We start from the raw sequence: 26,187 nt of genomic DNA on the forward strand, positions 1-26,187 counted from the left end.
TACTGCCCTTATTGGAGGACGACTTATTTTTTTCAACTATCTCCAGCAACAGACAGCTCAATCTGACAAAGTGAGTTCACTTTTATAGAGGTAACACTTGGGGATTCTTTAGGCTCCAACCTGTTCTTCATTTTGAGCCCAAGTAAACCCAGTGTGCTTTAAGAATTTACACAAGTTTATGGTTTGTATGCTTTACTATACTTGAGAGGTTACGTTCTCAGACTGATGTTTTATAAGAGGAATAAGATTGTATGAAGTGAGTTTGAAGTGAGGGTGACACCCAGCATATAGATATGTCCACACAACGGTGAACAACCTTTACAACGCAACTTTTACAACGTAGTGCCTTTACAACGCGGTATTTACAACGCAAACCATTACAACGCATTGCGCTGGGGGCGCTCTAGGATAGGAAATAGATTTAATTTACTATCCAACACCTTCCCTATTATCCACGGGGACTGGAGTTGGAATAGTAAATTAAACTATTCACTATCCAGCACCCCAAAGCGCTATGCGTTGTAAAGGCATGCGTTGTAAATACCGCGTTGTAAAGGCATGCGTGGTAAAAGCATGCGTTGTAATGTCATACATCCCCACACAACTATAGATAGATAAAAGTGGGTGCATGTGAGTTGCACTATAAGATGCAACAGGGTTCGTAATGTAGTAAAGATCAGGTTATGTTTCCAGGTGATAAGCGGAACCACCTTCATCTCAACACAGAAGATAATTTTGTATTATATAACCATTTTACAATGGAGTGAGCATATGTTTTTCGCGGGATATTCAAGTGAGAGTACTTCTAACACAACCTTATCCATTCTAGATCTAGCCGTTAACCATTATCCTCAGTAGGAAAACATCTGCGCCTAAAATGATGACTCACACTGATGAGCAATATACTTTTTTTTGTAATATTAATAAACATGGAAAAGAACGGAACACTATGCTATTTTTCTGAAGAGATGTTGGGTACTGGACTTTCCATTGTCATACAGAGGTATATGTTTTATGGATTACACTTAAAATTGAACTTGTGTGAATGCAAGAGTGGAGTCTCGTATATTTTGACGTGTGTTAACATACATGACCTTATGGTACACTCATTAGGACTAGGGGCTCGTGTCAACTATTCTTGCTAAGGTCAGTGGACCAGACAACCACTAGCATCCATCATACAAGCACTAGGGTACAGTGACCATATGTATTTTATCCGATTAGTGGGACAAGGATGTTGGGATGCACTAGCACCTCTTGCATCCTTTTTCCCTTCAGAAAACCAATGTCCTATATACCAATAGCATCTGTGGATTATTCTCGATTGCGAGCATGAGTTTGATTTGATCTGAGCACTATAGCAAGATTAAGAAGTAATGGCAGGTTAATAACTGATTCAAATTAACAACTGGCCTCTGACATTCACAACTCAATTAAGAAAGCGCTTAGTTCTATCCTTGGGGCTTGATGTTGATGTGGCAACCTTATCACCCACAAATCCACCACTGTGCAGGCGGGAGAGTGTTCTTCAGACCTGTGATCACAACATACAAGGCCAGGCCTAGGAAGCCCTGGGATGCAGGCACCTGTAAAGGAGGCTGACCTTCAGCTTGAATCTTGCCCTTTCATCTCCTTTACACTATGTCCTGACCCAAGCCTAGAAGAGGGAAGGGAAAAAGGGCTGGGAAACTGGAAGCCATCCTCATTCCAACCAAATCCAGCATGCAGAAAGGAATGCAAAATAGTCAAGTGGAGGGCGGCCCTAGATATCTGCCGGGTGTGATGTCTCCCTGTGGAAACAGATAGAACAGATGATATTATAGATGAGAGGGGCTTTTATAGCACATCCTTTTTAATGGAGGGGCATATCGCTTAATAAACGTTTTTGTGCATATTTCAGCCGGCGAGGTTCTTGCCTACTTGGGTGGTCTCACTATGAGGTATTTAAGGACTGGAACAGGATAGTTGATGCGACAAAAATGAACCCATAGAGTCCAATGCTTTTGTTCACCTAAATACAATGGTTTGGCTCAATCAATCTAATTCAAAACTTCTTTCGGCCAAAAGGCTGTGACACATCGTACTTGACACTCTTTGAACACTATTGCGACCCTTGACCCCTGACAGCCCTGGCCAGTTGTGCGTAGGGACACAGTCAATTTGGTGCCTTACACAGTTAGTGGCTCATAGTGGTATATTATGGAGAGGGGAAGAACTTTGAGTGGATTTACAAGCTAGATCTCCCGCCATTCGCTCCCTATTTAGTGAGAGGGAAGTCCTGCCCTCCTCTGTGGGCCCGCCTCCTGTCACTCACGTTATTACCTCAGCACTGCCGTGCAGAGTAATGTTCTCGGCGAGAATCAATTAAAGCTCGGTATGACCTAAGATTTATAATCGCACAAGTTTATGAATTAACCTCCTCATCCAGGAGTTTACTTGGAGATATTTTCGAGTCGCCATTGCTGTGAAGAGGTCCTTCATTGCAGACACGTGAGCGGTGGTTCTGCCAGACGCAGGCAGCAAAGCCTTCTGGGTAACTGTGATAAAGTGGCCAACAGGCCGTGTTCTAAACATGTCCTCCGAGCTGCCCGCAGATAGCAGCTCACTGCAAAATGTTTAAATCTTATTCAAAAATGAAAATAATGCATTAAATTGCAGCTCAGCCGGCGGTGTGACACGGCAGGGTAGTTAGTTTGAGCTTGTAATTGGAGGGCAACGGATTGCAGCTGCATTTTACCGTAGCCCTGATGTTGCAGCCTGTTTCCATACCGTGGTGGGACACGGTATAGTTTCCCATCCAGTCGATGGGAAAATGTGAAGGGCAATGTGTGCATGGGTATTTCTTTGTGTAATTTCATGTTCATGCAAAGTGATTGTCTTTAGTATTTGTGCGGGCATTCATGGAAGCTCACAAGTTTTACGTTTTTTGCGTAGTTTAGCTCAATCTTTCCAGGTCCTACGGAACGAGATTAATGTATGGATTACACATATGTGCTATTTACATATGTTTATAATTAAGAGGAGAAACTACAAACTCCCTCTGTCACACTCTCCTCCTGGAGGTGATGAGCGCACCAGATTTACACCATGTGTAAATGAATGGTAGATGTGACTGTTTGGTGTTACTGTTTGGATGCTGTTTTCCAAACGACATTGTCACAGGCTTAACCTGGTGGGAAGTTCCCGTGAAGACTGGAAGACAGTGCAATTTGCCCTCTTCTGTATAGCGGCACTTATATATAACCCCGCACAAATTGTGCTTGAACCCGGTTTTTAAATATGTTTTACTCTTACAAATGGTACCAATAAAGAATTATACCTACATTTATACAATAGAAAGCAATGTGAAGATGATATAGCGTAAAATATTTAGTTACACCACATGTCCATGCTAACACCCTGTTTCTTCTTGCTGGAAGACTGCTTGTACAAAGATTGTAAAGGTGTGGGTTACGCGCCCTTTCCTGAATTGGAATAATGAAGGAGGAAAGAGAGTGACAAGTTGTGTTTTTGTGCTTCAAAGGGAAACAGTTGATGCCCTCAGGTGTTTTCTTGGTTGTCAGAGAGCGACTCTATACTTTGTTGCCTTTTATATCAGGTTTCACAGCTTTCATAGATCACGGGGAGGGAAAGTGACAACAATAAGAGAGTGACAGTGCGTGCATATTTATAGAGATAAAACAATATATAAACATGCCATAATAAACTCTCCCTCCATTCATCCATTTCAACTTGGCAGGCTAAAAAAGCTATCCAAACATGAAAATATGAATCCTGTGTGAGTTGAATCACTCTTTATTACAGAGTAGGGTCAGATATTGAAGAATCTACCTTCAGCATCACAATGCTGTGTTCACTTTAATAAGCTAAAAGTGCTGCTCTCACCTGGGCGTACCATGGATGGTGGTGCTGGGTTTCAAACTTTTGTCAATATTGTGCCTTCCTCCTCAATAGTCAAAGCAATATCACAGATGCTGACCCCACAGCAGATGACGGGCAATTTGCAGCAACGAGAGTGAATAACTTACAATACAATGCACCACGTACAGAGCGATGCGCCACAAAGTTGAAACAACTATGTCATAGATGAGTTATATACCATGCATAGAAAGCTCTTAGGACCTTTCTGCAATGTCAATCAGTTAGCCTCAATTGTGTGGAACCATTGATTCGTTCAACAGCAGATTCTTATTCCTAAATCTTCCTCTCGCCCAAGCCCTAGACCCTTCCTTAGTCACTTTACTCCTCACGGAGCTATTCTGTTTCTTCAATTCTATTCATTCGTCCTCCTTTTTTGCTCTGTCCCAAATGCTTTTTTTTCAACTATCAACTTCAGTTACTCCATAGTCGAAGTAGACATTTCATCAACACTTTGCACAAATGCAACTCATTCTTTTCCTATTCAGACCACTGGCGTTATGAAACTGGAGGGGGCCTCCATTCAATGCACATGGAGTGGGCCCCCCACGTTCTGAACCCAGTCAGGAGCTCTCAGATCGGGGGCCCTCTGCCCATACACAGTGTCGGGGGCCTGGAGCTCGGGCTGCAAGGACTTTTGTTATGCCACTGATTCAGACACTTATCCTGACCTGCTGTCTGTGTATTCCATATGTACATTCTAATCCATGAAACAATCCTTGGGTCTCCCTTCTACGGCCCTCGGTTGGCTTATAGCATCTTCCACTGCGTATGGCACAGGGTTCTGTAGGCGTGAACACTACTTTTCCATAGGAAACACTGTCAGCCTTCTATACTTCATCTCCCTAAAGCCAGCTAGTACAACCATGACAGCTTAATAACATTATAAGCACATTCTGACCTCAACCAAACTTGCACGAAGTACTAACATGCTAAGCAGTAGTTAATGATGGCATTGGTTTATGTAATAGATGAGTGTGCACGGTATTTACATCAGTAGTAAGGGCTTGAAGATAGGATGCTCCAGGTTAGGTAGTGAACATAGACTGAACCCTTGTAGGGAAGTTCTCATCAATAGCTTTGTGGCTAAGAACTACTGAGTCAAAAAAGTCACATTGACCAGTCAGAAAAGGCTTGCGTAACTACTTATGTAGCTGAACAGAAATATTTCAGAGCCACATATTTCACAAACAGCTTGGCTAATATTTTTTTTTACAAATATTGTTAGTCCAAATATGAATAACATGTAAATTACTGGTCGTCCAATGTGTGGCCCTTCTAGCAGGGGGCTTTTACCACGCATGCTTTTACAACGCAGGTTTTTCAACGCAAATCGTTACAACGACTTGCGTTGGGGGTGCTGGATAGTGAATAGTTTAATTTACTATTCCAACTCCAGTCCCCGTGGATAGTAGGGAAGGTGTTGGATAGTAAATTAAACTAAAATATTACCCATCCTAGAACGCCCCGCAGCGCAATTCGTTGTAATGACTTGCGTTGAAAAACCTGCGTTGTAAAGGCACTGCGTGGTAAAAGTTGCGTCGTAAAGGATGTTTCCCTCTAGCAGTTTAATGGCTCGTAGCTTTCGCCTGCATTGAACTGCAGTGGGTCATGCCCTCGTAAGCTAGGCTCTGGCCACACATCTCTCCTTAACATCACAGTATCCATTACATAGGACTTTCTTTTCCTCTAACCACTGTCTCTTTGGGGTAATACAGCCCCTGATCCTCCAGAGTGGTGGAGAGGAGAGCAATCACCGCCTTTCTATAAATATTAAAGCGGCTCCTCAGTGCTCTATCTCACCTTCAAACAAAGTACTTGAGGCCACTTGCAGATGCAAGAGGTTCTCACAGAGCATATTCAACTCATCATAATAATTCAATTTTATCACGGGGAGCGATGCCTTTAAGCTGTTGAAGTGTTAAGAGCTCATGCGGGCAAGAGTGCGACTAAATATAACAGCAGTGAGTGTCGCTTAAGATAAGGTGCCCTCCACATTTAGATCTAGAGGGGTGACACCAGCAGAAGGCCAGTGGTGCACACAGCTGGTTCACGGAGCGGGCACTGTTGGCTGAATTCTAACATGGCGGTGCTGTGAGAGGCACCTGGCAGACAGAGGGCAATTTTTGTCCATTTTTGTAGAAAGAGGCCCTTAAGCGAAGAGTCCGCAGAGGGAACTAAAAGTCTTCAATAAAGACCCAAGTGGCGGAAAGTGGGGTGACAGAGAAAATGGACAGACAAGATTGACCCAAACCCTTGGGTACTTTTCACATCACCCACTTCATGGAGTTACGGAACTACCAGGATATGTAGTTTTTTCATCATCACACTATGCCCAATTATAGTGTAATGCGGACCCGTATGTAATTGGGTTCCAATATCTCAAGAATTCTGTGCCACGTATACACGTCTGCACGTCTTTCCACAGCTGTTTATCCAAACTTGAGATGTGATATATCAGCATTAAAGATTTTATATTTCCTATAAACTTTGAATTGTTCGGTTCCGGGGTCAAGATTGAAGAATGTATATTGTTGGAATGAATGACTGTAGATGATAAGCTGTGATTGATCAAGTTTCCAAAGGGAGTTCTTCTGACTTTTCAGTCAAGAATAGATATGTACGATCTTTACAATGTTAATGTTGTAACTTACTGACTTAATGGAAAGCAACTCTGTAGTTAGAGACAGCTGTTTGCTAGGCACTGCCACAGAATCAAATGTAATAAAGACGATAGAGTAACAAATAATTAAGCAAGATTTGTTTACTTTGCTCATTTGGGCCTTGTGCACATATTTCTACATAATTTCTATGGATTTAATGTCTGCACAAAAAGCTGGGAAGAAATGTAGTATACGTTCTACAAATTGAAAACCGTCCTAAAAGCAATATTAACAACGTTTGTAGCACATCAAAGACAGCCTACAATCAGTAATGTCTGGTTGTACCGTAGGAAACTATGGTTGATTCAACCGAAGCTAAAGCAGTTCTCAATAATTAACAATTACTTATTTTGTTTTTTATCTTGGCACCCTTGAGAAAGTCCAGTACATGGATAAAACACATGTCGGCTGTGTTCACTTGATGAAATATCTCAATTCAATCAACTTGATTCAATGAACTCTATATGGCTTGACTTTGTTTCATTTAGGATGTAATTAGTCCATGTAAATGTAGGTCTTGATTTAATCAAAAAGCTCCATGAACTGTATATAGCTTTCATTATTGGGTTCATGAATTGTGCACCAATGTGCAAAATATAACTGCACTAAATACTGGATTGCGCTACTAAATATTGACACCAAGACTATCGTGGTACAAGAATACTGAAGATAGAATGTCATGGGACAAAATATCAAAAGGTAAGTGCATATATGGGGAAGTATAGTGTTAATATTCCTAACTTCACATCTTTGTACCTTGAAGATTTATATACCAGATAGGTAGATATACGTGGAGTTAAGTATAGGAAATCTAGACTTACTTACCTTTCAAAATTGTATTTTCGATATTCGTTACACCAAACTCTGGGGGACTGTTCCATTATGTGGCTATATTTTGGGGGCAGCCAAAAGGAAAGTGGCAGCAGCATGGAACAAGCATTTACAATGCAATGGTTTCGCCTTTGGAAAAGTTAGAGCTATTGGCATTGTAAATGACAAAATTTGTATTTATGTGTTGGTTTTGAAAACAGATACATAAATGGCATTGTCATATACATTGCCATTAGCCTCTGCAGTCACTCTGCAGTCCCTAGCACTCTATAGCACTCCCTAGTCACTCTGCAGTCCCTAGCACTCCCTAGCACTCCCTAGTCACTCTGCACTCCCTAGCACTCCCTAGTCACTCTGCACTCCCTCGCACTCCCTTGCACTCTGCACTCCCTAGCACTCCCTAGTCACTCTGCACTCCCTTGCACTCTGCACTCCCTAGCACTCCCTAGTCACTCTGCACTCCCTAGCACTCCCTAGTCACTCTGCACTCCCTAGCACTCCCTAGTCAAATCAAATCAAATCAAATCAAATCATCTTTATTCGGTTTCCGTTTGTGAAAAACCATAAAAGTACAAAATACAGTAAACATTTAAAAAAGAAAGAAACGTTGAATTCATTCAATACTAAAATCATACTTAAAAAGAAACATTTTACTGACAGAATACTTTTTAAGTGAGATGATCACTCCCTAGTCACTCTGCACTCCCTAGCATTCTGCAGTCACTCTGCACTCCCTAGCACTCCCTCACACTTTCTAGCAGTCACTCTGCAGTCACTCTGCAGTCCCTAGCACTCCCTAGCACTCTGCAGTCACTCTGCACTCCCTAGCACTCCCTAGCACTCTGCAGTCACTCTCCACTCCCTAGCACTCCCTAGTCACTCTCCACTCCCTAGCACTACCTAGTCACTCTGCACTCCCTAGCACTCCCTAGTCACTCTGCACTCCCTAGCACTCCCTAGTCACTCTGCACTCCCTAGTCACTCTGCACTCCCTAGTCACTCCCTAGTCACTCCCTAGCACTCCCTAGCACTCCCTAGCACTCCCTAGCACTCTGCACTCCCTAGCACTCCCTAGCACTCCCTAGTCACTCTGCACTCGCTAGCACTCCCTAGTCACTCTGCACTCCCTAGCACTCTGCAGTCACTCTGCACTCTCTAGCACTCCCTAGTCACTCTGCACTCCCTAGCACTCCCTAGCACTCTACAGTCACTCTGCACTCCCTAGCACTCCCTAGCACTCTGCAGTCACTCTGCACTCCCTAGCACTCCCTAGCACACCCTAGCACTCTGCACTCCCTAGTCACTCTGCACTCCCTAGCACTCCCTAGCTCTCCCTAGCACTCTGCAGTCACTCTGCACTCCCTAGCACTCCCTAGTCACTCTGCACTCCCTAGCACTGCCTAGTCACTCTGCACTCCCTAGCACTCCCTAGTCACTCTGCACTCCCTAGCACTCCCTAGTCACTCTGCACTCCCTAGCACTCCCTAGTCACTCTGCACTCTGCACTCACTACTCTGCGGGTGACAGTGCTCCCCATGTCGGCCGCGTCAAAGGGGTGACAGTGGTCGCCATGCAACCCATGTCACAGCGGCGGGTGACAGTGCTCGCCATGTCGGCTGTGTCAAAGGGGTGACAACGGTCGCCATGCTGGCCGTTGCACAGCTGGTGACAGTGGTAGCCATGCCGGCCATTGCACAGCTGGTGACAGTGGTCGCCATGCTGACCGTTGCACAGCTGGTGACAGTGGTCGCCATGTTGCCCGTTGCACAGCCTGTGACAGTGGTTGCCAAGCCGGCTGTGTCACAGGGGTGACAGTGGTCGCCATGACGGCTGTGTCACAGCTGATGACAGTGGTTTGAATGCCGGTTGTGTCGCGGCGGGTGGCAGTGCACCCCATGCCGGCCGTGTCACGGGGTAACAGTGGTCTGTGACAGTGGGCGCCATGCCTCCCGTGTCACAGCGGCAGGTGACAGTGCTCGCTATGTCGGCCGTGTCAAAGGGGTGACAGTGGTCGCCATGCTGGCCGTTGCACAGCTGGTGACAGTGGTCGCCATGCTGGCCGTTGCACAGCTGGTGACAGTGGTCGCCATGCTGGACGGTACACAGCTGGTGACAGTGGTCGCCGTGCGGCTGTGTCACAGCGGCGGGTGACAGTGCTCACCATGTCGGCCGTGTCACAGCTGGTGACAGTGGTCGCCATGCCGGCAATTGCACAGCTGGTGACAGTGGTCGCCATACTTTCCGTGTCACAGTGTTGACAGTGGCCGCCATGCTGGCCGTGTCACAGCGGGTGACAGTGGTCGCCATGCCGACCATTGCACAGCTGGTGACAATGGTCGCCATGCTGGCCGTGTCACAGCGGGTAACAGTGGTCGCCATGCCGGCCGTTGCACAGCTGGTTTCAGTGGTTGCTATGCTGGCCGTTGCACAGCGGGTGACAGTGGTCGCCGTGCTGGCCGTTGCACAGCGGGTGACAGTGGTCGCCATGCTGGCCGTGTCACAGCGGGTGACAGTGGTCGCCATGCTGGCCGTTGCACAGCTGGTTTCAGTGGTTGCTATGCTGGCCGTTGCACAGCAGGTGACAGTGGTCGCCGTGCTGGCCGTTGCACAGCGGGTGACAGTGGTCGCCATGCCGTCCGTGTCACAGGGGTGACAATGGTCTCCATGATGGCCGTGTCACAGCTGATGACAGTGGTTGCAATGCCGGCTGTGTCACGGGGTGACAGTGGTCCGTGACAGTGGGCGCCATGCCTCCCGTGTCACAGCTGGTGACAGTGGGCACCATGCCTCCCGTGTCACAGCTGGTGACAGTGGGCGCCATGCCAACCGTGTCACACCTTGCGTACCCCGTTCTTCTGTTTCTGGATGTTTACTGTTTTTGGCCGAGATTGTAAACAGATCCGACACTCGCTAAAGAAAGCTCTTTAGCGGATTAGCCTGTGTAATGAATTACCGCCAAAAAGCATGTTTTGTGACATTAAAACAACAAAAAACGGAGCAGGATTTTCAAGGAATTCAGGCCCTAGACAAGGAGAAGAAGAGATAAGCTGTGCAAACAGGCAGGCATGTCTTGTAAGACGCAGGCCCCTTTAAAGTGCCCAAGAGCAAACATGCTGGGGGTATTGTGAAAACACAAAGCACACAGGAAGGACGGCTCCTGCCTGAGCCCGGCTGCCATTAGTCACCGGGGGGGCCAGTGCTCGGAGCTCGGGCCCCCCCTGACAATGGCTTCTGCAGCTGAGGTCAGTCCCCGGCCCCCTGTTTGTTCACCAGGGCAGGCCGAGCCGCAGGGAGGCTCATTTAACGCGTCACCCCCAGGCTGGGACACAAAGGCCCGAGATTGGAGGGGAGGGGGTGTGTGCAGGGCGTGGGGGGCGGTGTGTGGTGGGGGGGCACTCACCGGGTTCTGCTGCTCTCTGACAATGTACTGGGGTCACCGTCTCAAAAGACGGGGTGAGGGCGGCGGCCCTGCCTGAGTGGCATACTTACAGTTCCCCTCTAGCGCTTGTTAACACAGTATGTTTTTCCCAGGCACTATAAACAGCTGATAATGTTTCTCTCCTTTTTAATGACACTCTGGTTGCAAAAGCTTAATAAATGGAAACCTGGGGCGAGAAACACGTCCCTTTTATCAGTTATTTATAGTGCTTGGAAAAAATACTGAGGTTGCAAGCGCTATAGTAACACAATTTATGTTTAGAATACTTAGTATAAATTTTTTTTATTACAATCTTTATTGTCTGTATTAGTTGTAATCCTGGCTCACGTCTATTGGCCTGACTGGGCAGAAGCATCAGAACACACGGTTTGTGAGGGGAAAGCTCAGGAGTGGATGGGCACGTGGGATCTCGGAGGGCGGGGGGGAAGGGGGGCAAAGGATTCCGCTGGTAATCAAAGCCCTAGGGTTTCAATAGAAGCCGCTCCAGTCCAGTCCATACGACGAGAGATGGAGGCCTGGGGAGGAGAGAGGGGCAGATAAACAAAGAGGCCAAACAGTGAATGTGCATAAGATTGACGGGCACACGGACAGCGGGCGGGGGGACGGCCACACGGACAGCGGGAAGGGGGACAGGCCCACGGACAGCAGGAGGGGGGGTGGGAATGGGCTCACGGACAGCGGGAGGGGGGCGGGAATGGACAGCGGGACATCGCGCAAGCCACCCCTGCTAAGGACACTTCCGAAATGGCGAAAACAAAGTTTTAAAAAAACACGCCCACAGCCGCATGACGTGGGCAAAATGCGAAAAACTGTCGAACGCCCACGAATCTGGTCCGGCCATGACGGACAGATCTCTGTTCCAATGGCTAGCCTCCATTTATGGAGCTAGCCAATGGAATAGAGAGGCGGCACAAACATCCATAGTGTAACTCATAAGATTTCGCCTGCGCGAAAGTCTGCTGCGCAGCTTTTGGCGAGGTGAAACCTAAACAACTGGAGGCCCCCTTCCTTTACCAATGGCACGCCCGGCGTGTAGCGAGCTCTGGTCCTTGAGCGCATGACCGATATTATGACGGACTCACGTAAAGGGTTTGATTATATCTGGAGTCCTTTGGCTGGGTATCTCTCTGAGGGTTTGCCCACTCTTTGCCTGTGGCCCCAGACTGCAGGCCCTTCATCTCTTTCAAACTTAGCAAAATTAGACTCCGTTGTGATCCCTTCAGGGGGCCATAGACCCCAGGGCCTAAGCACCTCCCTGCATGTGCGTTTCTCCCGCTCCCCGTGTCCGGGGGTGGTGGGTCTTGCGATATTCCCATGGTTAGGCCTTGCCTGCTCCACGCTCTCCCAAGAAAACTGTAGTCAATAAGTAGCACGTGACAGTTTAGTTGTTTTTCATTTTGTTTATTTTGTTGGCTCTTGCTCACTCGGTAAAGGTGCCTTGGGAGATATGTGGGCTGTGTGAGACATATGTGATTCGAAAATGGGGGAAGTTGTACCTGAATATTGCAAGGGTAATGCCGAGAACTTTTGAGGAAGATGTGTTTTATCTTTAGCTATCTGACGATCTTGGCTTGCGGTACCGCTATATTGAGCCTCATAAGTTGTAACCATTTTTAGGAAAATTAAAAAAAAGATTTTGAGGGGAAAAAAAGATACACCCTCCAGGAGAGGGGTCACAATGAGAAATATATATGTATTTCTCCTCGTTTTTTTCCTCTTTCTATGTGTGCTGCAATCTGCAAAAAACAAAAACAATCCAGCATGGTACAAGGGTGCCTGCGTTGGAGCTAGGCAGCCCATTGTGCGCAAGCGCTGGAGAGAGGACAGGAATGGTCCGTACTGCTTTAAATACGGCCCAGTGCAGCAAGGTGAACTTGCTGCGCTGTACTGCGTTGTGTTACTTTACAATGAATATGGGCTTAACCCCTTCCATGTGCCCGTCGGCTAACGGCCGTCGCGTGCAGTACCTCCGTAGTGCTGCGTACGTCCGTTGGCCGCCGCGGCCCCGCCCACTCATCAAAGCTGCCGCACCGCGGCGGAATTGCCGACGCGGTTACGAGGTTAAGGGTCTAAACCTACATTGGCCTGCATAATTTCCAAGGAAGACAGTCACTCACTCACTCATCGCCAGCAGACTGGACTACGGAAACGCTCTCTACGTCGGCATCAACAAGTCCCTTCTCCGCAAACTCCAGACAATACAGAACACTGCGGCCAGACTCGTCCTCTGCATCTCCCGGCATGAACACATCAGCCAACATCTACGGAGACTCCACTGGCTCCCCGTGTAGAAAAGAATCACCTTCAAAATCCTCACTCACACCTGCAAATGCCTACACAACAACGGACCCAAATACCTCAATGACAGAATAAACTTCCACGTACCCAAAAGAAACCTCCGATCAGCCAACCTCGCACTGGCTGAAACCCCTCACAGCCACAGATACAGAGCAGGCGGAAGATCATTCTCTCACATCGCAGCCAAGACCTGGACCTGGACCGAGCTACCAGCAGCCATCAGGCGCGCCCCCTCCCTGAACACCTTCACGAGGACTCTCAAGACCTGGCTTTTCGGCTCAACGGAGTTGCGTACCCACTTCCCCCAGAGCCTTGGGACCCGCACGGGTGAGTAGCATGCTTACAATTCCCTGACTGATTGATTGAGAGTAAGTCGCAGCTCTGAGATAGTCAACTATTAAACATGGAAACTTGCACTTATCCAGTTTGGGGTCCAATAGTAATGTGTTCCCAGAACAATTATTACGTCTGGACTTAGTAACTGATAACTGTCCTCGGACCTCATACTGGCCATACTTTCCATGAAAGCCTCCAAGATATAAAATGTACAAATATAAATTAATTTTCAGTAAACAAGTTTTTGGTGTCATCTTTCACATCGAGAAAAGTTCCTTCAACGAGAACTAATAAAGAAGTTGAATAGGTACTTCCTACATGGAGTAGATCAGTCCAATTATAGGATGCAGCATGTGTGTGGAAGCAGAGCTGGCCTTGGGCATCGGCAAGCTGAGCCAGATCTGGGACATTAATATTTCGAGGGGTGCTGCTGGGGGTTGCCTGACATAATGTTATGCAAACAGCTTCTCGTCCATCCCACTTGGTCTCAATCAGGTCTAGTTAAAGACTTTGTAATCAGCCCTTAATGTATCTCAGTGTAATTGTTAGAACCTTATCAACCCCCTGCCCTCCTCCCAACTTCCTCACACCGCCTTCTGTCACACAGCAACGACCCCCACCTACCCCCACAACAAATACCAAATTTCCTGCCCAGAGCGCTGTCCTGGTCAATACAATTTAGGGCTGGCCCTGAGTGAAAGGTAATTCCAAGTTTCATAAAAACATTAAAAGTCACATTAATTTCTGGTGTCATCTTTTATTCTAATTTCAAACATAGCAGAATATGCTGAAGTATATATTATAAAACGTTCCAGGAATTTGCATGGCCTCGTGGTGCAGTCTAGGGGTGCCTTCCAAACAAATGCGAAATTCTACAGAATAATTGGCCCATTTACAAAATGGGAAGTTACATTTAGAACCTCACAACCTCAAACCATATGTTGGCAAACCACTGAAATGTTAGAAACAAAAAGTATAAAACAACTGCAAACCACCTGCTGAAACAGAAAACTGTTAGTGTGTGTTGCACAGGTGTCCCTTTCGGTGACAGTGCCCTTTGAAAAACAAAGGAATGTCATGTACAGCTTGTATTACCAATTAATTCAGAAATAGACAAAATAGACTGAAGGTAATAGTCTCTTATTGCATTAAACAGATGGTCACATGTGCGTTCTCGAATCCCAGCTCCTGTTGCATAAGACAGGCCAAGATATGTTTAAAACAAACATTCCAGAGTATATCCAGCAACACCTGGAAAGGCCAAACCAAAAGCAAGAACATTTTGCTTAGGTGATGCCTGTTGCACACGACCACTTGTAAGACTGCCACCTCAATAGTATTTTACAAGACTGGTCAAAATATTCATACAAAAACAGGTAACAAAAATCAGGAAATCATTCAAATCCAGTATTCCACTTTGGAGTTGAAATTTAAAGCAAAAACATAAGTGGAAAACACATCTAATGAACAAGTGGCGTAAAACTAAATCAGGAGCTCTCCCTGCAGAATGTGATGAAGGCCCCTTGAGCAGAGACGTTTTAAGGCATAGGCAAAGTGGGTTCTGGCCCAGGGCCCCTGCCTTTGAAGGGGCACCCTGATAGAGCCAGCTCTGTTCTGTAGAGTCTCATTCTAATGACCTTAATAATTCTTACACAGTATTGTGTTGAATACTGTTTTCCTTTCATTTACTTTTTAATGTAGGTGGTGTGTGAGAGTTTATTACAGACATTTTGCAGAGTAATGTGTTTATGTAACATTCATATAAAAAGTTTATTTTATATCAAAACAGGACCTCACATATGAGAAATGGGAGGGTGTCACCGAGATTATTTGCAGAAATATTAGTGAGCTGCTGCTGTGTTACAATATGGAAAACACATGCCATTATCCCCGAATATTAGATGTAAACACATTAAGTTACCTGACCAAAGAGGGAGTGAAAAAGCTGAAACTGGATCATAATTTCAAAGCTGTTCTGAACAGGGGCCCCCAAAATAGGCTTGGCCCAAGGCCCCCAAAATCCTTACGATGTACCTGGCCTTGAGTCTCCCATATCTCACAGATATTCATTGGCCTTGGACTGAAAGCATTCCCCTTGAAGGTTTGGGGCACTGACCTGGAAAGTTTGGGCACCCCCATGCACCTGCAGCCCGCCGCCCCTGTAAAGAACATTAATGTTGTTGAAGCTATTCTCCAATTACTTTTAAAGCAAATAGTGGCAGAACTGCAGTATTAAAAAGGAAACAGAGGATTTTACATAAACTGTTAATCGTATACTAGCTCCTGGTCCTCCCAGAACCCGAAAATATGCACAAATAGCAACTTTTTTTTTCCGAGAAAGGTGGCAACCTACGCAGGTGCAGTCCTGCCCTCTAGTTTCAAGAGTGCGCATGCGCATGAAGCCCGACTCCCGTCCTTACGTGAGGTCAACACCTGCCAGGACATATTTTGCGTGTTGTCAGGCTCCGGTGGGAACCGGTCATTTTGCAGCCGAGCCAGGAGCTAACAAAAGACAAAGCGGTTTCAGCGTTTCTCACTCTGCAGTTCAACAGCCCCGAGTTAAAACCGAAAGAGTGCCAAAGGTCAGCTTGTACCAGGCCACAGTGATCTTGCTTTGAAGTAGTGTGGCAGCCAACCGTGGGGTTATGAATAGCTTCGGCTACAAACTGCGACCTGGATTGATAAACCTGTCGTGGCAACCATAGGTGTAAGGAATCCAGCAGGGCAGAGCTGATATATTTCTCTGTGTAAGGCTCTCATTTTCACTTCTCTTCCAAATTGCAGCTCGGTGGAAAAAAAACTTAGGGGCAGATTTACAAGCCCCTTGCGCCACTTTTGCGTCACTTTTACCATGGAAAAAAAAGTGACGTAAAAGTGTTGCATGGGTCTTGTAACTCTGCCCCTTAATTCATAAATTGTGTAACACGCTTCCAAGTAATTATAGGATCTATATATATAGCGCTTCTTATCATATGCAGTGTCAACACTACCAAGCGTCTCCAACCAGCCCTTCATTTGTAGAAATGAGAGTAGTGAGAGTGTTCAAGGCTTTTTTGTTTAGGAACCCGACCCATGTGCAGCAAATTCCATGGACGTCAAGTGACCAAAATGCAAGGGTATCAGAAGTGACATCACACGCATGGTTGGATTGGAATCAAAAATAGGCCTGGACACGCTAATAAAAAGTGGCCCACATTTGTGAATTGCCTTTCCGCAAAACTGCTACGGGGAGAAGTTTTGTGAAAAGAAGGGTGGAGGGCTCTGACAGAGGCATGTTCTGATAAATTCACTTTGATAAAAAGGCACAGATTCGTTCACACTGGTGAACCACACCTGAATATAAGTGAGGCTACTTCAGCTCAGGCCCTCTACCCCCACTCAATCTACATACACTAATGGGCCGGCCCAGCGAGAGAAAGGGAGGTAATGGACGCCCATCTGCCTCCAGAAAGGCCACTCAGGCACTCATTGGGACGCTGGCAGCATCCAAACAGCACAGATACCACCCAAATCAGCCCACAGGCTGCCCAAAAAAGCAGCCCACAGCTGGAACGAAATACCGGCCCCCTCAGCCATTGCCTGAGTGCCCGCCTTACCAATCTGACCCTGGTCACACTCCATTTGAACTTTAACTCACACGCACACTCCTTGCACATACACACACCTTCACTCATGCACACTTTCTCTCACAAACACACACTGACCCGCAGGCGCACACACAACATATATTTAAAATTATTTTGTTTACTTACCTCAACTGCTCGATAGAGTCATATTCCAGGTAACTCTACTCTGTTTTTCATTACACTAATAGTAAATAATACAATATTGTTCCCTAACTGTGCAATGAATAAAATTGACAGAAAACCAGGAATAAGTATGAGCTGCCTTGTGTTTACAGCTGCTCTACAGCTACAATGTTGCTTCGGTCACTTACAGGTAATTGCATTGGTCCGAGTCCTTTTCCCTCTTGGCATCCTGACTCCATGAGGCCTACTCCGCCTCCCTCAACACTCCACCTAACCTAATAAAAACATCTCCCCCTCTTTACCTCCTGTATAGTCAACAAGTTCTACCAAAACCAATTGGCCTGGACTGACAGGGCGTGAGGGAGGGTGTAAGGAAGCCAAGTGAGAGAAGGACTTGGAGTATTGCAATTACCAGTAAGTAATCAAAGCATTACCTCCTCGTCCTTTTCACTTGGCTTCCTGACTACATAAGATGTACCCAAGCTATTAAGAAAGCTAAGATACTGTAGAAATGCAGAAACAAACTTTACTACAGAAAGAAACAAGCCACTGTAGACAATACTTTCGAACCAAAGAGATCCGGCTTCACAGGACCCTGAGTGACTCTGTAATGTTTAATACAGGTAGAAGGAATCCCCCAAGTGGATGCCCTACAAATTTCATCCAGAGATGCCCGTTGACACACACCAGAGAAGCTGCCAATCCCTGAGTTGACTTGCCCTGAACCCCTAATGGAGAGGGGGCACCAAACTGGGAATAAGCTAAAGAAAACAGACAACTGACCCATCTGCTCAAAGTTTGCATTATAGGTTTGCAACCCTTCCTGGCAGGTCCAAATTTCACAAACAAAGAGGAACCCTAATGGAGGCTCTCCACCCTCTCCAGATATATCAAGAACACCCTCCAGACAGCCAGGGAATAAAGACTAGCCTCCTCAAGTGACCGAGGATCAGGTTAAAAGACCAGTAAAATAACCTCCTGCTGGCCATGAAAGTCAGAATTTACCTTGGTAATAAACCCAGGACCTGCTCTTAGCACCTATCGATCCTCAAAGATCCAAAGAAAGGAGGATCTACAGGAAAGAGATCCCAGTTCACCCAGTCTCCTACCAGAAGTAATGGCCACCAGAAAAAAACACCTTCAGGAGAAGGGACCTGAGATCAGTGGAAGAAAGAGACTCAAAAGCTGGGTAATGAACAGCCTGCTGGACTATGGGCAAATCCCAGGAAGGACACACAAGTGAACAACTTGGATGCGTGTTGGAAAAACCTTTAAATAACTTCTGAACCAAACCTTGGGAATCTACCAAAGTACCCCAAGGAGCCTGAAAACCCCTTAATGCGGCCCACTGCAGCTTCAGCGTGGAAGGAGACAACCCCAACTAGAAACCATCCTGCAGAAACTGAAGGATATGGAGAAAAGAAGCAGATAGAGGGCTAACCTGATGTCGTCCACACCACTTCTCAAAGAGAACCTATAGCCAAGCATTGGAGGCCCTAGTGGAAGGTCTTTAGGCAGCCTGAAAAGAAGAGGAATCAGAACCAGAACAACCCTGAGCCGTCAAACCAGATCGATCAGTCTCCAGTCAATTTCAGACAAAACAGGGACGCCTCCTCATTTACTGGATAACTCAGAGAAGATGGATTTGTAGGCAGCAACCATTCCCCGCCACTCCTCATCTTCACCAGAAGAGGAAACCTAGAAGAGCAGCCCCATGGTGGGGCAACCAGGAATACCTGTGCCCCCTCTTTCCTCACTCTGAAAGGAGAGAAAGCAAACAGCAAACCCTGAGGCCACAGACAGGATAGAGCATCTATCTCCCAAGCTACCCGCTCCCTCATCCCAGAACAAAAACGAGAAAGAAAAGCATTGCTAGCATCTGCAAACAAATTGACCACTGAGAAATCTATCCAAACAGATACAAAAGTCGTGAGAGGAGGGAATCATCCTGCTCAAAACATCCACCCAGAAAGTCAGAAGAACCTGAAGATAAATCGCAGTCAGAGACAGGAGATGAGACTGACCCCAAGAGAAAATGTGATCGAAATGAAGGGCAGGGAGCGGGCTTTGGTCCCTGCCTGGTTTATGTAGTATTGTCTGTCCTGATTATAACAACCTTGTTCCGAATCCATGAATAGAAGTTCAAGACGGCCAAACAAACCGCTTCAAGTTCCCTCCAGTTTGCTGACCTGGCACTCTGAGAGGATGTTCACAGACCCTGCACCCGATGGGAGTCCATCCAAGCCCCCCATCTCTTCATGCTCGTATCCGTGATAACTATTATTGGAGGGGGAGGAAATAAAGGCACCCCTTCAGTAGATTCAATGGACCCAACCACCATGCCTGCTCTTGCTGTACAAACTATAATACAGGAAGATGAAGAGAAATATCCTGTAAGACCTTGTTCCAGGCCTGGAGCAGGAAGCAAACGATGATGCTCAGATGGACTCAAAAAAGACAATGGCAGAAAGATCCCCCTGAAATCTCAAACAGTTTGCAACCCTTGGAGAAGGAGAGCTCAGAAGGGCTAAAGTATGGGGCTGAATCTTCTCTACCTTGTTGTCTGGAAAGTAACCACCCCGATGTCTGTGCAAAACTGGGCTCCGATGAAGACACAATCATGTGCCAGAGGCAACTGTGATTTCTGGGAGTTGATTAGAACACCTTGATCACCTGGTGGACCTGATCCATTGCCCGACATGATGAACCAGCTGAAACCAAACAATCATCCAGATAGGGCTGGATGCAAATCCCCTGTTGATGAAGAAGATTCTTAAATGGAGCCAGAACCTTCTTGAAAACCCGTTGGGCAGACTTTAACCCACACTATAATACACAGTACTGAAAATAAGCTCCCCCACCTCGAAAACGAGATAATAACAGAATTTATAAATAGCTCAAACAGCTACCTCAAACAGAGGTGTCCCGGCACTGAGAGAAAGACAGAAAGTGCGTACCGCTAGATCGGCATGTGTAATCCAGTCACTATAGGTCTAGGCTAAAAAGCCACGTTTTCAAGGCTTTCCTAAAGATAGGCTCAGACTTTATCTGTCGCAAAAAGTTTGGCAATTCGTTCCAAAGCTTTTGATGTGTGAGGTGAACAGGACTGTGGAATTAAGGGTCCTGCAAACCGAAGGTAGCCAGGAAGTCTTACCCGGAAACCAGATGAATGATGACTTTCAAGAAAAATAGTTTGTGATAGTTGCAGATAGCGTGGTACGAAAGGGGGCATCCTCCAGTAGTTGGGGTCATAGTTTCCAAGTGGGGACTGGGGTAGGTACCCTGCCCCATGTAAGTGTGATCTCTAAAGGTCAGTGGTCAGAGAAGGTCTAGGCCAGGTATGTGGATTGGTGTATTTGGGTGGCGATGTTAAGGGAACATAGAAACCTTTCTATCCTAGTATGAAGTTGGTGTACTGGAGAATAAAAGGAGTATTCCCTATGTGTAGGGTGTAGCATTCGCCAAACATCACTCAGTCCCCATCCATTCGTCTAGGTATTCAGGGCATAAGCTTGTTTGTGGGCACCAGTGCCATGCAGCGGGGGATGGGAACTATCTAAGTCCATGTCCAAGACAGTGTTACGGTCTCCTCCCAATAACCAGGGTTATGTGTCCCATCCAGGAAGAGCTATGCCTAGTTTATATTTATTTATTTATTTGTTGAATTTGTAAGGTGCTCAGCTACCCAAAAAGGTCATAGGCAGCAAGCAGGTCCTTTACTGATCAAACAACCAGGTTTTTAGTTTTTTTCGAAAACTCATGTAATTAGTCTCTTTGCGGATGAAAGTGGGAAGAGTGTTCCAGATAGAAGGGCCCAGGTATGAGAAGGATCTCCCTCCCCTTCTGGAAAGTTTAACCCTGGGCACACAGAAGTTGCCCAAGGTTTCAGATCTTAGATGACGGGAGTGTACGTGGAGGCGTACTAGTGCTTGAAGATATTTGGGAGCTGTACCTGCTTTTGTCCTAAACATATAGCTCAGGGCTTTGAACTTAATATGGTTCTCCACCCTGAGCCAATGTAGGTCCCGTAGATATCCAGAGATGCTTGAGGTCTTTGGGATCCTACAAAGCAACGTGGCAGCAGAATTCTGGATTAGCTGCCGTCTGTGGACCACGACTTTATTTGACCCAATATAAAGAATGTTGCCATAGTCATGTCTAGATGTAATAAGAGCGTTGACTACGGTTTTTTGGGTAGAAACGGGCAACATCCATAGGATTTTCTTGAGCCATTTTATGATGGTGAAACATAGAGCAGCTACTTTGACAGTTTGTTGGTGCATAGACAAAGTATCGTCCACGATGATGCCTAGGTTCCGAACGTGACTGGTAGGTTCCGGGAGATTACCCATTTAAGTAGGCCAGTGGGAGAGCTTCCAAAGATCTTTCTGTTTACCCAAGATGAGAACCTCGGTCTTATCACCGTTAAGTTTTAGTTGGTTTTTGGTCATCCAATTGGAAATGTTGGTGAGGCCTGGTTTGAGATGGAAAGGAGCTAGCGGGTCAGAGTTAGAGAGGGAAAAGATGATTTGAGAATCATCCGCATAGGTAAATAAAGTCAGTCCAGCTTGATCTGCCATATCCGCTAAAGGTCTAACATAAAGGTTAAATAGCAGTGGACTGAGGATAGTTGATTGAAAAACTTGTCCTGATCAAAGTTCAGGGCATAATTGCTACCCAAAACCACTGGTAGGCCATCAAGGGTTCCCTTTAGCAATATGTACTTACCCAGTTCGTCCGTGCGTCAGTCCAATTATGTAAATGGGCCACTGTGGCGAATCTATATGGCCGCCCCTCGTGCAAAAACTGAGTAGTTAGTAGAGAAAATGTGGCCCCTCCATTTCTTTCGAACATTCAAGGGGGTTAGTATTTATCAGGAGGCAAGGGTGATGGGCACACCACAGTGCGAAACACTGTGTACGGGAAGGGCACTCTTTAAGCTCAGCAGTTGGCGCAGGGCGCCTGCATCATCAGAAGTCTGCAGCCCTCACTTCTGTAAGCCGCCAGACGCCCACTGCAACATTCAAGCACCACCGCTCTGTATCTCCGGGTCCAATGTACCCCTGAAGCCAGTCGGAGACCGCTACCAGGCTCAGTGTGGGTCACGGGGGCCAGAGCCGCCAGAGACAGCAGGACGCGTTGCAGCAACGTCAATGGTGTTGGGGCAGGTAGGCCGATCGAGACAAATTCAGCAGGCTTGCATCTCAGGCACCAGATGGTTGCAGGACTCCGAAAGCCGGTCCGTGCCCGACGATGATACAGGATTATTCCCCAGGGTCCGGAGCCTCGCCAAACCATGTCCCCCATCTTAGGCGGCTAGCCACGCCCCCCCCTGCTTCCTTAATTTTGGGGTGAAATGGAATAGTCATCGGAGCACCCTTGGCAAATTGAGGGAAAAAAATCATCCACATTTCCCTCAACATTGGAAGGATCAAACCGCAAATTGTTCAATCAATCAATCAATCAATCAAAGCATTTATATAGCGCGCTACTCACCCGGAGGGTCTCAAGGCGCTGGGTGGGGGGGGTCCGCTACTGCTCGAACAGCCAGGTCTTGAGCTGCTTCCTGAAGGCGAGGTGGTCCTGGGTCAGGCGGAGGCGGGTCGGAAGGGAGTTCCAAGTCTTGGCGGCCAGGTAGGAAAAGGACCTTCCTCCTGTGGTGGCTCTTCGGATGCGGGGGACGGCGGCGATGGCGTGGCTGGTCGATCGAAGCTGGCGTTTGGGAGCGTAGAAGTTGAGGCGGCTGTTGAGGTATCCTGGGCCTTGGTTGTGTAGGGCTTTGTGTGCATGGGTGAGGAGCCGGAAGGTGATTCTCTTGTTGACCGGGAGCCAGTGCAGGTCTCTCAGGTGTCCGGAGATGTGGCTGCGGCGGGGGATGTCCAGGATGAGTCGTGCTGAGGTGTTCTGGATCCGCTGGAGTCTCTTCTGGAGTTTGGCGGTGGTTCTGGCGTAGAGGGAGTTGCCGTAGTCCAGACGGCTGGTGACGAGGGCCTGGGTGACCGTCTTCCTGGTCTCGGAGGGGATCCATCGGAAGATCTTGCGTAGCATGCGCAGGATGTTGAAGCACGACGAGCAGACGGCGTTGACTTGTCTGGTCATGGAGAGGGAGGAGTCCAGGATGAAGCCCAGGTTGCGTGCGTGGTCTGTTGGTTTGGGTGCGCTGCCCAGGGCGGGGGGCCACCAGGAGTCGTCCCAGGCGGAGGGTGAGGATCCTAGGATGAGGACTTCCGTCTTGTCTGAGTTCAGTTTCAGGCGGCTGTTCGTCATCCATTTGGCCACGTCTGTCATCCCTTCGTGCAGGTTGGCTCTGGCGGTGGTGGGGTCGTTGGTGAGGGAGAGGATCAGCTGGGTGTCGTCGGCGTAGGAGATGATGCTGAGGTTGTGCTGGCGTGCGATGGCTGCGAGGGGGCTCATGTAGACGTTGAAGAGTGTTGGGCTGAGCGAGGAGCCTTGAGGAACGCCGCAGATTACTTCGGTGGCCTCCGATCTGAACGGGGGGAGGCGGACTCTCTGTGTCCTTCCATCGAGGAAGGAGATGATCCACTCCAGTGCCTTCTCCTGGATTCCGACGTTGCTGAGGCGCTGTACTAGGGTACGGTGGCAGACGGTGTCGAAGGCCGCGAAGAGGTCCAGGAGGATGAGGGCCGCCGTTTCTCCGTTGTCGAGCAGGGCTCGGATGTCATCGGTAGCTGCGATCAGGGCGGTCTCGGTGCTGTGGTTGGCCCGGAAGCCAGACTGCGAGAGGTCGAGGGAGCCGTTCGTCTCAAGGAAGGCGGCCAGTTGCTTGTTGACAGTCTTCTCCATGACTTTAGCCGGAAACGGGAGCAGCGAGATGGGGCGGTAGTTCTTGAGGTCGGTGGGGTCGGCTGATGGTTTCTTGAGTAGAGCGCTGAGTTCGGCGTGCTTCCAGCTCTCCGGGAAGGTGGCGGTGTCGAAGGAGGTGTTGATGATGTCCCGCAGGTGGGGTGCGATGACAGTGTCGGCCTTGTTGAAGACGTGGTGAGGGCAGGGGTCTGTCGGGGATCCGGAGTGGATGGAGTTCATCGTGCGGATGGTGTCTTCGGTGCTGATCGGAGTCCAGGCGTGGAGGGTGGTGGTGGGGGGCGGTGGTTCGGTCGTGGCGTGCGTCGGTTGAGTGCTGAAGCTGTTGTGGATGTCCGCGATCTTGTTGTGGAAGTAGGAGGCGAGGGAGTTGCAGAGGTCTTGCGACGGGGTGATGTCGTTGTTTCCGGCGTTGGGGTTGGAGAGCTCTTTCACGATGTTGAAGAGTTCCTTGCTGTTGTGCGCGTTGTTGTCTAGTCGTTCCTTGAATGCGGTTTTCTTGGTGGCGTGGATCAGTTGGTGGTGTTTTCGGGTGGCGAGCTTGAGGGCAGTCATGTTGTCCGGTGTTGGGTCTCTGCGCCAGGTTTTCTCGAGTGCTCTGCAGTTCTTCTTGGAGCTCTTGAGTTCGTCGTTAAACCATGGGGCTTTCTTGCTGCCGGGTCTGCTCGGTGGGGTCTTCAGAGGGGCGAGGTCGTCTGCGCAGTCGCTGATCCATTTCGTGAGGTTGGTGGCGGCTTGGCTGGGGTTCGTTGTGCTGGTGGGAGGCTTCTTGCTCAGGGAGGACGCGAGCTGGTAGGCTGTGATCTTCCAAATGTGCAAAAGGATGACCCCTAATTCCTGCATGGAAATTAACTTTCCCCTAGAGGAACCAGGTTTCTCAGGCAAAGAATCACTGTCTAATTCTGAAGCAGCTTACAAAGACTTCTTCTTTTTGCCTTGAGAAGGACTGGCGGCCAATGCCCTTGCCACTGCATCTTCAATCATGACGTGTACTTGTTTGGCTGTCAGTCTGTCATCCGCTTCAGGACAGAGACTGGACCGCTGCTCAGACACTTCTCCTTCCTCACCCTTTGATGAGGTACAAGGAAGATGCTTCCTCTTCTCACACCGTTTGCCCTCCATAGTCACACCAAGCAAAGGTAAAAATACAAGGTTTAAATGCAGATTAACCTGTAAACCTGGGACAATAGGAAAGAAACTCCTCCCACCCCCAATAAAGGGCAACAGATGTGAGGTGCCACAGCACAGCTCCAGCCCAATAAGGGTGCCCTCCTTACCTTGCAGTTGAGTTGAATAGCATATCAAGTTTTCGGGCTGATAGTGGTGTGGTGAGATGGTCAGGGGGAAACTGAATAGGAACTGGAAGATGGCTGAGTCATTTGACTAGAGATCAGAGGTGAAATATGGAAAAGATAAAAATGCCTCAACTTTTTAGTGCCTTCAGCCGGTGGCTCATCAGGATCACCAGATAATCTACCAAAAAGTGATCAAATCAAGAGTAATACCTCAAATTCAATTTATACTTATTGCTAAAAATCAAAAAAGCAAACACATGCATACATACATACATAAATACATATTGCACTGATGGTGATAGCAGAAGTGCAGTCAAAGGTAGGGCAAGGAAAGGCAATTTTTGTTTTGGCACAGTTTGACAGATCTGCATGAAACTTTAAAAAAAGGTTCATCCACTTTGCCTTCTTCAAGTGGGAGCCAAGAAATGCCAAAGGCCGCAAAACTGGGAAGCCCCATTTTTATTCCCATAAGAAAGTTCATCCTCTGATACAGAACAAAACAGCTCAGTGGAAAATAAAAGCCTGAACTTTACTCATGAAGCGTGTTTTTTTCATTTGGTATAAATTTGTTCACTAGCTTTTGAGAGATTAGCCTTTCAATCAATCAATCAATCAGTACATTTGTAGAGCGCGCTACTCATCTGTGAGGGTCTCAAGGCGCTGAAGGGAGGGGGTGCTGTTATTGCTCGAATAGCCAGGTCTTGAGGTGCTTCCTGAAGGTGAGATGGTCCTGGATCAGTCGTAGGTGTGCGGGGCGGGAGTTCCATGTCTTGGCGGCCAGGTAGGAGAACGATCTTCCTCCTGTTGTGGTTCTGCGGATCCGTGGGACGAGGGCG

This window comes from Lissotriton helveticus, chromosome 4_1, assembly GCF_964261635.1.
Source record: "Lissotriton helveticus chromosome 4_1, aLisHel1.1, whole genome shotgun sequence".
NCBI lineage: Eukaryota > Metazoa > Chordata > Amphibia > Caudata > Salamandridae > Lissotriton > Lissotriton helveticus.